Genomic DNA, 14,579 nt, shown 5'->3' on the forward strand with positions numbered 1-14,579 from the left:
TTTTTAATAATAGTAATGAAAAGCACTTATTCTAAAAGTTAAAGTTGTAAATGTAATTAATATATTAGTGCAAATTTATTATTTTCTTTAAAAATGTTGTGTTTTTTGTTTTCGTTTCTCGAAAAAAAAAACATAAATTAATAATATTGTGAGGGAACGTCCACTCCTTCCTGCTAATACACACTTGATATCTACGTCATTTGACAGGCAAGCCCCTACGTGTGAATTCCTACTTGTGTGTTACTGTATTCTACCACATAAGTGTAACTTTTGTTCGATACTCGCCCGTCTCGCGACCCTGTGTTGGTGTACATTGTGGAAATGTTAATGAAAATGGCATGTGTATGTGTCATTTACCTTGACCTATTCTGACGTACTCTCACCTAATCTAACGGGGGGGTTCCCGATGGGGAACCTGGATCTTGAGAACAAACCGAATTTTTCTTTACCAACCCTCCCCTGGGCAGATACCCTTCCCGGTCCTAACGTACGTTTAAGTTGAGGGGATCCGTGCGCTTCCCTTCAACTTCGCCTAACTTGTTTGTGTTGTGTTTTTGGCATAATAACAGGATCGGAGCGGAGGTCCCCTCTCAAAAATCAGCTTAAAATTAATTCGATTGACAAAGGCAGTTGTACGTGTATAATCTGTAACTCCTTTTAGAGAAATGAGAATTTATTAACAACGTTTCTCTAGAAACAAAATTAAACTATTTTTATTTGATTTTTTTTTTATTGTTGAGAAATTATTTAATAATTTATTAATTTTGGGACTATAAATTCCGTAATTTCTTACTTAATTTATCTGCATTACTTCTCCAGTGAATACGTTTTTTTACGAAGACGGGTTTTTTCTTGTATTCATGAAAATTAGAACACTTCATACTAAATTATACAATTAATTAGTTTACAATTAAAATTAGTTTAAGAGTGTCTTTTTTCAATTTCAAACTTCGTTGATAATGATAAACACTTTCTGTCGGGGCATTTGATCCAGGTAAACACGAGAAGAGCTATAACATACTGAAATATCTCATTCTATTTTCATTAATGGGTATCTCATTATTGTTGAATTTTTGAAGTTTTTGTTTATAAATGCCATTTTAGAGGAAAATCTATCCGCTACTACTTCAGATTTGACTGATCTAGTGTAATTCAGAGATTCTTTAACTTCATTCCCTTGGTTTCTTAAAAAACGCCATCCATCGAATGACGTAGAACCTTCATATTTATTAGTAATTAATACGTTTGTTGGGAATTTCGACAAAATATCCTTTTTTATTAGCAAACAGGAACGCTAGTAAAATAAAAATTGATCTTCTGGACTTCTACACTATTTTGCGTATTTATGTTAATGAATACATGGGATCACCTTATAGTCGTTACATTTCAAGCAATCTGAGGAGCTGGTGAAGGAGGAAAGGGTTATTCCGACTATAGATAGGAAATTGTACAGGAAATTCTCTTACATTTTGAATGCTATCGATGAAGATTTAGTAGCTCAAGTTATATGGTTCTTTTTACGTTTGGATTTTTTTATGATAACACTGAAAGATAGGTCCAATAAATACGGACAATTCAGCTGGTGCCGAACAAAGTTAAAAAGAGGACTTTTTCAGCGTGTTAAAACACGCACGAGATCGGCGTATTGGAATCTTTTTAAGGAAGAGAGCCTACTCAGGAGAGTAAAATGTGTAAATACAAGTATCTAGAATAGAGACTCAAGTAATTGCAATAATTTAGGTTCGAATTTGTGGTCGCATATCTATTTTATTATTATTATTATGTTCAAAATATTAATGATTCTAGGTTTGTTTTTTATTAATTTTGATTTTTCCACACAAAACTTCTTGTCAAATGCTACTATTTTGTAAAGACCGTTTCATTGAAAAAATATTTATCTGAAAACTTTATAAATATTTTTTATTTCTCTTAAAGGAAAGTAAATTCATATAATTAATTCTATCAATAATTAAGATCAGCTGGTTCATTAATAAATAAGAAGAAAGATAAAGATGACAGAAGAAATTTACATTAATCAAAAGGACAAAGAAAACAAATGAATCTGAACAACCGCTATCCGCGATGTAGTATTGATATCCCTATAAAAGTATCTGCCGTTACTAGGATTTGTACCTTAGAACTCTCGACTTCGAAATCAGCTGATTTGCGATGACGAGTATACCACTAACCCAACCCATTCGGTTATAGTCTAAAATCTTAGTATTGGTTTTATTTTATTGAAAAGGTTTTAATTATTATTGTTTTTTCTAAAATTTTTATTAAAAAAATGTAGTAGCATGAAAATAAACTGAATAAAGAAAACAAATGAGAGCAGTGGCGTGTTGTTATAAATAAAAAAAAGATGCAGTCATGTTGAATATTCTCTCTGGAATATGAAATGTGTGTTATTATTTTTTTTACATTTTTTTACCCAACTAATTTTCTTGAATTTCTTTAGCAAAAATACTTTGAGTGTCAAAATTTTATTTAGCTTTAACAACGTTAAGGATCTAAATCCATTATAAAAATTGACTACTAAGTAGTGAAAATAACAAAAAAAAAATAATAATAATAATAATAATATGAAGGTATTATTATTATTTTTTATAAACAATCTGAAGAGACTGCTTACTGCTTATATATATATATTTTTTTAATCTTTTACTTATGTAGAAGGAATATCATGCAAGTGATTTCCTTCACAATAAAAGAAATAAAGAATCACCGATATTGACCATTTGGTTGATTTGGCTTAAGTACATATGAAAATAAATATATAATGATAGAATTGGGAATTTCCTCCATTTTTTTTTTTTGAAGTTGGTTGAAAAAGTATTAGTTCCTGAAAGGTAGGCAGGATTATTTTTTTAACGAAGCTTATTTTTATTTTCCCTTTTTTAAACAAAACTTCTTTTTTCATACATTTTTTAACGAAATATGTAAGAGAATAAATGGAAAAAAAAACAGAGATTAACAAAGAGTATTATTTTTATTGTTTTTTTAACCTGTTGGAAAAGGTTTGTATTATAAATAGGCATTGAAATTCTGTAAAAGTTTGTTTTGGTAAAATGACAAAAATACTTTTTTATTATTATTAGATGGATGTTTTTTTGTTTTACTTTAAGAAAAATTTTACCCAGTAATTAATATAACCTACTTTTTAGCGATTTGTTATTATAAACCAATAACAGACCATGTTTTTTTAAAAATCTTTTAACAAGAATGTCATCAGTTCATATTCTGTTTTAGTTTTTGTTATAATTTTATTATTGCCCTTTTTTTTAATAAAACTTTGTGTTAAATTTACTATCAATCTATCATTGTTCTCTACAAAAAAGAGTGAAAGTAAATTGGCATTGATGGAATGATTTTAAATTGGTATTTTTATTATTTTTTAATATTATAGAAAAAGTGTAACTCTTTGCCTGAAAAATCCTATTTTATCTCAGTTCACGTACTGTTGTTTCTTCTTTTTTTTAATGTTACTAAAGTAATAATGGCAGTATAATGTGATATAAATGTCTAAAAATTTAGTTAAACATTATATAAAATTTTAGTTAGGCGTTGTATTAAAAATATTAAAAAACTATTTATATATGTTTTACGAGAAGTTATCGCTAAAATAAAGACCGTTACGTTGTAAAAAAAAATTATTCTGAAAACTTTATAAATATTTTTTATTTCTCTTATACAAACCTTATACTAATATAATCTCCACATAAATTAAGACATTTATCGTAGCGATATATCAGCTTCAACATACCCTCGTTATATTCTTCTGCCTGCAGTACATTTAGCCCGCGAATTGCTTACCACTCAAAAAATCTTTAAATTTCTTAAACAAATGGTAATCAGAAGGAGCTAAGTCCGGACTATATGGTGGGTGATCGTAGATTTCACATCCAAAATTTCTCAGTAAATCATGTATCGGACTCGCAACATGAAGACGTGCATTATCGTGCAGCAGGTCGACCCCGTCGGTCAGCCGCCCATGTCGCCAATTTTGAATGGCGCGTCGTAACTTACGTTGAGTTTCACAGTAGGCGTCTCATTTATATTCAGTCGTTCCACGTGCATAAAATCGATCAGAACTGATCCCAGAAAACTGTGGCCATCATTTTACGTCAAAATAGTTTTGGTTTGACCTTTGTTGGTCTGGTTGGTGATTGAGGATGATGCCATTCACTTGACTGCTATTTTTATCCGACATGTAATAGGAAATCCATGTTTCATCGCCGGTAACAATTGAATTAAAGAACTCATTTTCTGTGTAGCACATCGAAAATTCCAAAGCAGATCCCATTCGGATTTTTTGTGACGTTCTGTTAAAATGTGCGACACCCAACCTACACAAACCTTTCTGAAGCCTAAATGGTCATAAACAATGCGACCGATAACAGCTCTTGAAACATCAGGAAAAAGAAGGGCAGGTCAGAAATCGTTGAGCGACGATCTATTCTGATTTCATCATCGATGCGTTTAGCAAATCCTCGGTGATTATCGAAGACCTCCTCGAACGTTCTTCATCATGCACATTAATTCTGTTATTTCTAACCCTTTTACACCATTTTCGGATTTCTTTCTTTCATTGCATTATCACCGTAAACTGCAACCAACTGCCTATGAATTTCAGCCGTCTTAACGTTTTGATGGTTTAAAGAACGCTTGACTTCACGTATTTCGTAGTCGGCGACAACATCGGCTTTCCTATTCATTTTATAACGTAAATAACTCTTACGTAATCAAAGATACTACAATGCGACAACTTACAGACAACAATGCAGTGTGTACATTGTTCGCCAAACTTAAGGAGAGAAATTTCCCAGCGGTCTTTACTTTAGAAATATCTCTCGTATATCAAAAACATTTTAATAAAATAAAACTATTTAGAACGCTCTATGATTTCAGATCGATTCAATACTTTACAACTCGCTTCATAGTTTCAGAAAATCAATGGTAAAATTATTAAAACTCTTCATTCGCTGTTCTGTTAAGTTATGCAATCCCTGAATACTAGATCGTGGAGACCGGTGTTCTTTGGTGGTTGGGTTTCAATTAACCACACATCTCAGGAATGGTCGAAATGAGAATGTACAAGACTACACTTCATTTATACTCATTACATATCATCCTCATTCATCCTCTGAAGTATTATCTGAACGGTAGTTACCGGACGCTAAACAGAAAAAGAAAGAAGCTCAATAATTAAATTTACCTTCAAAAAATAAAAACATTACTTTTTGATTATTTTTTACCTAAGATGATTTTAAGCCCGTTTGAAAGAAATAACAACTTCTAAATTGTCTATTAATTTTCGTAATAACTATTCTATTCATTTTATATTGAACAATCACGTTGTCTTTAGACAATGGTTTTCAAGTTGTCGACCATTTATGAGAAACAGCTATTTCATTCAGGTACACTATTCAAGGTTTTATTTATAAAAATTAAATAAACTTGTATATTCTTTTTATACGACTGCTCAAAAAGGAGTCTAATGTATTTAAGGTGTATGTTTGTTGGTATGTATATATGTTTCTTCCACCGTATCATCTCAATGGCTGAACCGATTTAGATGAATGACCCCGCGTTGGAATCCTTACGTTACCGGAAGTGTCAGGCTATATAAATATCAATATATATATATATATATATATCACCCTCCCTATAAAAAGGATAACGCGTGGGTTTGTTTGTTGTATGTGATCACATTGAGTAGTGCGCCGGGCGGCTGCGCACAGCGCTATAACGATTCATTCGTTCGAACGATTTATACTTTTCGAATTTATATTTCTTGATATTACCTATGATTTACCTAAAATTATATTTGAATTTTGGAGAAAATAAAAAAAAACTTTTTTAAATTCTTCTCATCTTAGAAATTCACAGGACCAGTTTCAATCGCAGTTTGGCTTAATAGAAATAAGTCTACAGTGCAGTGTTAGTTCAGAAAGAGAACAACAGCGCTATTTAAAGCGTAAATCTAACGAAACAACCGAAGAGCGAGAGGTTCAATTGGGGCTTCACAAATTCATACAGCAGAGTCAACTAAACAGCACGAGACTCCATTTGAAAGTGACCCAAGCGCTTGATGTTTATAGACAAAAATAATTTTTAAGTCTAAAAATAATGTATATTGAAAATAATGTTTTAAAAATATTTTTTTAGACTTCGGAAGAGTTGTTATTCACAAGATAAATCCGAAAGCCCTATCCATTTTCCTGCCATGTTCAGCTATGGAATTGTTAAAAGACGGATGCTACCTTTGATTCTGTCATAGGCATCAATAGTGCACAAAATACAAGGAAGTACTGCAGTTTATGCTGCTGTCTATTTGGGTCCAAAACGTTTTGCTGAAAGGCAAGCATACGTTAGCCGCAGTAGAGTTAGATTCCTTGATGGACTTCGGATTGAAGAAGTGGACAATTCACAATTAACTGGTAAAAAACCTTGTAACAAGGACACTTTAGAGGAAATGGATCGTATGAGAAATATAATGTGAATTATACTTTACAAATTTAAATATAATGTGATTAGTCTATGTATTAGGATTAATAATGTAGTTTAATTGTAAAATGAAATATGATTAATTAGTTGATATTTAAGTATTTAATTTCTTAAAATCTGATAATATATTTTTATTTTTATTATATAATCCTAAAAATATGAAATTATACTAAAAACATTGTAGTTATATAATATGTAAAATTTACTAATAAACTAGTGTTATATAAAAATTTCATTTACTGTGACTAAAAAGTATAAAATTAAAAAAAAATTAAATGTTTTTCTGTATTAACATATAAATATTTTTAATTTAAAAAAATATATCTTTAAACATCGAAATAAAGCGTGTTTTTTTTTTGTATATACAGTAGTTGAGATATGCAGTTGAAGCATAAACTTTAATGAATAGAATTAATGAACTGTGAACTATAAGCCTCTACCACTCTGTGAGCTGGGTGTGAACTGAATAATTCGAATCAATCGAATGAATTAATCGAATGAATAATAGAATTAAATTTATGTTAAATAAAATAATATTAAATAAATTTGAAAAAAATTCTGTTAAATAAATATTTATTATTGTTTAATGATAATGCGCTTCCCGTGTGGGAACTGCGTGTGAGGCTAGAGTGGTGCAGCGATGCAAGCACCTCGTACGAGGCTAGACAAATCATCACCATTAACTGGTAACAAACGGGTTACCCCTGGAGCACTGTGTTAGAGGTGCAATAGGATGTTGTTATAATACCTCTACAAACAAACGTCCATTTCTGAAAATTCAAACGGGGTATTTGTTAGGAGATTGAAGGCTAACTTTCCGTGCATCAGGTATACTGACGATTTAACAGATCACGGTTATTCGGAAATATTGTTACATCTTGGCAACCAATCTTCCGATTTTCAAAATTCAAATGGGGTATTTGCTAGTATAATACAAAATCACGATGGAACGAAATCAGTTATAAATGTTTGTCAGCAACATTTTTACGGCGGTTGTGTTTTTTTAATATTTATCTCTTCCTAATAAGCAAATATAAATAGAAATTTAATAAACCAAGATTATGTTGTAGATGAACTGATATTTTTATACAAAAATTTGAGTGAAAATATTTACTATTTTTGTTCTGAGCGCAATATTTTTCTCTCGAAAGAGCTGGATACTATGTGATGTTGAACAATAATTTAGACAAACGTACGGGCGCACACACACACACACACACATATATATATATATATATATATATATATATATATATATATATATAAATACACATAATAAAATTTGTTAATTTTTTTTTTACTGAATTGATTCAATAGAAATATAGATAACAAATGTACTATACTACAACCACATAGACTATTTTATTACACTGGATGAATTTTATTAGTGTACTATACATAATCACATACAAAAATGATGATAAAATAAAATTTAAATTTAATTTATTTATTTCATTTAATTTAATTTATTTAATAAAATCCTACATTACAAAATTCCTTTCCTATTTCCAGTCAGACCTGTACAAGTTGTTTGTGATATAAAATAGGTAAAATTTCCTGTAGGTACAATGGAAAACATTTTCTGGTCATATTTCTATTTATCTGTAATATAAAGGCAATATATTTTTTTATTTCTAGAGAATATTTTCGGTCATACTTCCTAAAAGATGTATAGAAATAATTATAATAATAACAATAAACATAAAACACATCTATTGAAGCTTCATCTACTGTAAAATACAATATTTTGAAAATATACATCTTATTTAACCGAACGGAATTTCCAAATTTATCCATTAATTATTTGAGCTTCTACCGAGTAATGTAAAGCTCTGTATTTATAGTTTCAACACTAATTGAATTTAATAAAAAAAATAGGCATGTGTTCTTCTTCAGTTTTAATCAAGCAAAAGTAAAATTAGTATACGTAAGTAATTGTGGGCCTATCTACGTAATATTTAATGTTAATAGCAAGTGCTCAATGATTTAAAATTTTTTTGTTCAGGAGAGGTCAGTGAAAAAAATCACATATTTCTTGTCCGTATTCGGAAAAAGAGTATCCAGAGAGTTTTTCAGGAGTAAAGGTTTTATTGCATTAGTTCCAGTGCAAGAACTGATGACTTCTACAACTCATCTTTAATTTTATTCCCGACAGTCGATGGATTCCTGAGGAATTTTCTTTCATTAAAATCTTTGTTTCTCAACTTTTCTTAGATTTTCTTTTAATTTTTCTTTTACTTAGTTTCAACGTATTGATAATCGCGGATGCGACCACTTTCTGGTGTCATGTCAACCCATCTTAAAGATTTCTGATAACAAAATTTTAATCATTATTCTGTTTTATAAAATTTAATAAAAAAAAATTAAAAAAAAATTTTTTTCGTTCCTAGAATCGCAAGAAGGAAATTTTATTAAAAAAATAACATTTATTGAAACAACTAATAAAAAATTCATTCAGGCGTACATAGATTTACTTTCAAAAAAAGATTCATTTTATCTAAACAACAAAATAAATATAACTAAAAACATTATTCACAAACAGTTTACTTTGGTTTACAACATAAATGATGATGAATTTAAACTCGGATGATATTTAAACTAAATCTAAATTCAATTCAAAACTTAAAATAAAATGAACACTTGAATATCATTCACATCGTTGACTAAGTTCATGAAAATCATTATAAAGGATTCCCCCTTTGCCTACTACACCCTATCTATTTTCACTAAAGCTTTCTCTCTAAGTTAAGCTTTAGGTTAAGTCTAAGCGTAAGTCTGTTCAAAGTTGTTATAAGACCTCATCTTGAATTGTATAACAGTGAAATAGTTTAATGTTTGAGTTAACTAAGATACTGTTAAACCATATATTAGCAACTGAAATTTGAATTATGATTAAACTGTTGAAGTTTACGCGCTTAATATTGCTGCTACATGCATAAGTTCTTTTGTTATAAGATCTATTCATTAATAAGATTGTAGTTATTGTTATAAATTAATAATATTATCAGTTAATCTATAAAATAACTGCGTTATAAGTCAATTTTATGTTTTTTTAAGAAGACAGAAAACTTGTACTAACATTTACCGTTTAGCAAACCAAACATTGAAATAACCTCATTATAGTTGCATAAATTTAAAAATACTTTCCCGACTGTTGCTTTACGTAACTGATAGCAACTATAATTGATGTCGATCAAGGTAAATCTAATTTTTTTTTTTTTTATTTCATGACATGGAAATGTTAAAATACAAAAATTTTAGTTAAAAATCTTGGTCTGAGTATATTTTTTGGCCGTTTTTGTTGTATCATGACTGCTAGCAATCAATGGTAATCATATTGACTTGCCTTTATTAGATGCACATCTCAGGAATATTATAGCTTACAATCATGAAATTTGCTAGCTTATACATTATAAACTTTTGAAAAAATTAATAAATTGATTGAAATGATTCTTAACAGGTTGACTGCCACACTGAAAAATGCAACATATCCTATACTTACTTATTTTTCTAAAAATATCCACTAGTGCTGGCATTTTTTTTTTCAATTTCAATAAAGGTTTTGTTACCCTATTACTAATTTGTTTGATACCAATTTCAACTTTGCAACTTTATTTTTATGAAATATTCAAAAATAAAGATGAGACATCAATTTGTGTTTCATAACAACCGTGGATAACGAAACATCAATTGATGTTTCAGAATCTTTTAACATATTTTAATTGAATTATAATATCTTATACTTACTAACAACTGATTTTGTATTTACTTTTAATTCTGCAACTCCAGAATTGTTTGAATATTATTTTTATTAATTGCTATACTTTTTTTTTAACATAAATTACTAAATGTCACTCTTCTGTAATAAAATCACATTTTATTGATAATTATACTTTAATTGATATTTTTAAAGTAAAATTTTAATTTAACATTTTTAAGAGTACTTGATATTAAAAAATAACTAAATTATGTCAGTAAACAACTAAAATTAATTAATATTTTATTACAACACTCTTCAATTATGTTTGTTTATTTCGTTTTTATTTGGTGATTTTTAACAAAAAATTCTTTAATTTCAAATTTAAAGAAAAACTTCTTTGCTACATACAACACAAAAATATACAGAATTTTACCTTTAAAATAATATTTAATTTGATACAAAAAAAATTAAAAATAATAATACTGCATCTAAGTGTGACATTACACTATGACATCGTTTGATGGCTCGTAGCAGTATTGGATTGTAAAACTGAGACATCAAACGATGTCTCTTAGTAATAATGGATGCCTGAGACACCATTTTATATTTAATGGCAATCAACCTGTTAAACAATTACCGATGAAGAGTGCCGAGATATTAATACTGTAACAATTTAAAAGGGGTTGGAATTTATATAAGTATGACATTTTGAAAGTAATATATTCATAACGAAAGGAAAGTTTTGCTTACGAAAAACATATTTCATGAACCGAGAGATATACCTAGTTTGGATAAACCTATAACATACATAATATTTCTGCTAGGATTATCATAAGTGGAGTATTATTTTTTCCTTCCTGGAATTATCATTCTAAAATTATCTCTATTTCCAAAACTACTTTCAGCATTCTCTAGAGCTAAAAGTGACGACGGTCTCCGTGGCACGAGTGGTAGCGTCTCAGCCATTCATTCGAAAGTCCTGAGTTCAAATCCGGGTCAGACATAGCATTTTCATACGCTACAAAATTGCGATTTCAGCTCATCCTCTGAAGTACTGAAGCATTACCTAACGGTGGTCCCGGAGGCTAAAAAAAATTGTTAAAAGTGACAATGCTAGGAAGTGCAGAAAATAACACTCAAATAGGTTTACCTTAGCTTCTTACGAAAAATAAAATTATCTTTTACACAACATAAAAGGATGTTTAATTACGAGTAATTTCTTTAGTGTTTCAACCTTTTCGATGGATACCTTAAGAATTATGACAAATTAAATGAAAAATTATTTCGTTGCTCCGTCATAAAAACAACCGTACAAATATTAATTTATACATCTAAATGAGGTTCTTTTTTATACTATTTTCTAATTGATTGTTTTTAATTGACTTCATGAAATATGTGTATATAATAGCTATGTTAAAACATAATTCAGTTAAAAAGAAATCAACTGTCTTTATTAACGGTTGAAACAGTTTTTTTTTTTAAATGACCGCCATATAGAAATCGGAAAATATTTAAACTAGAGAAAAATCTTTTTAAAATATATTTCACCATTAATTTATTTTTTATAATCTCATTTTAAAATTATTTAACAACAACAATTTATTTGTGGGAAAATAGATGATAAAATGTGTTTCTTTTTTTTGTAAATTTTTCTTCATTCTTACAAAAGGTTTTTTTTCAAATAAATTGAAAATTTTCGAAATTATATTTTTTTATAAATATAAAAAATTATGAAATATGTTAAAATCAAATCCTACCATTTAAAAATAGTATATTCTAAAATTTTTACTTATTATCCAGTTTTTAATTGGATTGAACGATATGTTATTGGGTATTTCAAAGCTTTCCTGAAGGTTAGAAATTATACTAACTACTAAAAAATAATCTGATGTGGGCACCACATAACTTCCTTGTACGCCTATTAAATTACATATAAACATTTTTTTTTTAAATGGAAAGTACATAAAACTTTATTTCATTAATAACTTCTGTTATTTTTTGTATTTTATTGTTATTATTGAATTATTTATTTTAAAACTTTTTTTTAGAATCAGAGGTTAAAAATTATTAATAAATCAATATATTTAAATTAAAAAATAAAAGTTAAAAAAATAACGAGGAGTAGTCGGATTTGAGCTGATGTGCCTTCCCCTTGTAAAACAAGTATATAAAATATTTCATTAATTAAAGATTTATTTGGTTATAGCTCTGGAATCAATGAAAATAAGTACCACTTATGGATATATCGCCGAAAATCTTTCAATGAGGGCTTATTACTGCAGTTAATAAAAAGTCAAATTCCAAATTTTTTGAATTTTGCACTTTTTTCGACATTTTTGCTCTAGTAGATTGCAATCAAAAGGGGTGCACAACTAGATGTTACAACAGTTCTAAATCCAAAATTTCAATATCCTACGGCTAATCGTTCTTAAGTTATGCGAGATAAGTTTATAAAACTTTTTAAGAAAATTTATTTTATTACATGGTATCCAGTATAGGAATCATGCAAATACAATAAGTATAAAAAAATAATATATTTTTAGTTAATGGTCGATCTAAAAACCTTCGTATAATCATAGACTACTCATGGTATATAGAAATGAACTCTTCAATCGCGATTTATGATTACTTAAAATAACTAATTAAATAAAAGCTTTCCCTCTGAAATATCAAGAAAAATTCTATATTTATTTGATATTTATTCGTATTTGTTATTAAATAAATAATGGTTTTTATAAAAGTGAAGAAAATCCCTGATTCAAGCAATTAAAGTTTTAGATTTCAAGTTATAGTTAACTCTGTCGGCTTTTTATTCATAAATTATATTGTTCAGAATTATTTTAGATGTTGTTCAAATTAATGTGCAACAAAATTATTTTCATATGATCTCCAGGTTAATTAAATACGCACCTGAAAATCAAAGTTAAACATCTCCAATAAATGAAAAATAACCAATTTTCCCTTCTCACATATGCGAGCTCACACCTACTGTATAACTCGTCTACTTGTGCATCTTTCTTTTCGTAGAAGAATGCTTGAGGTCTCTTTTGGATATCATTAGCTGAATAACTTTCCTCGAAAAGGTTGTATTCAAGGAATCAAGAGATTTTAGGCGTAAATATATTGCAACAGTAGTTACAACGTAACGGTTGATAATTATTTGTTTTTAACGTTCTCGCTTGCCAACAGCTGAGTCAAGAATAAAACTTCATTTGATATTTATTTACAAATAATATTTCTGTTTTTTTTTTAATAATTAACTGTATATTTTTAAGTAAATTATTAAACAACATCTATCTTCTCATAAGTCATTAACATTGATATGATTTACTTATAGCGTGTAAAATGTAATTGTGATTTTTTTTTTTATTTTGCTTAGATGTAAAAAACTAATTATTTCTTTTTGATTTGAAACGTGACTTTTTTCCTCTATAACTAAGTAGTTTCCGAATCCAAGATTTCCAACAGTATCTCAGAGGCACAGAGATCTTGCTTTGTAATTTTTTTCTACTTAAGTTTTCGTTCCAATAAGTGAATGAATCCATTTTAGTTGATTTTAACTTTGTGTTTTTACCACTTAGTATATTTACTTCACAATTGAATTCGTACTATTTTAAACGTTTTTTATTAATTTAATAAATTGATACTCTTTCTTTTTTATATTTTTACAATAAAATACGTAACATCAAAAGAATCATAATACTTTTTTACTCTATTGCTTGGGAAAACATTAAATTTTAAGATCTACTTCGGAAAAGTTCAACGATGTAGCTCACTTTTGTTGATCAATAAACCAGTTACCGTTAACTTAAGAAATCTTATTATTGTTGATATTTTTTTTTTGTCTTCAGTCATTTGACTGGTTTGATGCAGCTCTCCAAGATTCCCTATCTAGTGCTAGTCGTTTCATTTCAGTATACCCTCTACATCCTACATCCCTAACAATTTGTTTTACATATTCCAAACGTGGCCTGCCTACACAATTTTTCCCTTCTACCTGTCCTTCCAATATTAAAGCGACTATTCCAGGATGCCTTAGTATGTGGCCTATAAGTCTGTCTCTTCTTTTAACTATATTTTTCCAAATGCTTCTTACTTCATCTATTTGCCGCAATACCTCTTCATTTGTCACTTTATCCACCCATCTGATTTTTAACATTCTCCATAGCACCACATTTCAAAAGCTTCTAATCTTTTCTTCTCAGATACTCCGATCGTCCAAGTTTCACTTCCATATAAAGCGACACTCCAAACATACACTTTCAAAAATCTTTTCCTGACATTTAAATTCATTTTTGATGTAAACAAATTATATTTCTTACTGAAGGCTCGTTTAGCTTGTGCTATTCGGCATTTTATATCGCTCCTGCTT

At 28.7% G+C, this 14,579-nt stretch overlaps 1 protein-coding gene across 1 annotated transcript in view; it reads right to left on the bottom strand.

The window, feature by feature from the left end:
- LOC142327515 (uncharacterized) overlaps nt 1-14,579 on the bottom strand; it is a 156,420-nt gene that overhangs the window by 56,976 nt on the left and 84,865 nt on the right. The gene's annotated exons all lie outside the window — the stretch shown is intronic.

This window comes from Lycorma delicatula, chromosome 7, assembly GCF_047948215.1.
Source record: "Lycorma delicatula isolate Av1 chromosome 7, ASM4794821v1, whole genome shotgun sequence".
Lineage (NCBI taxonomy): Eukaryota > Metazoa > Arthropoda > Insecta > Hemiptera > Fulgoridae > Lycorma > Lycorma delicatula.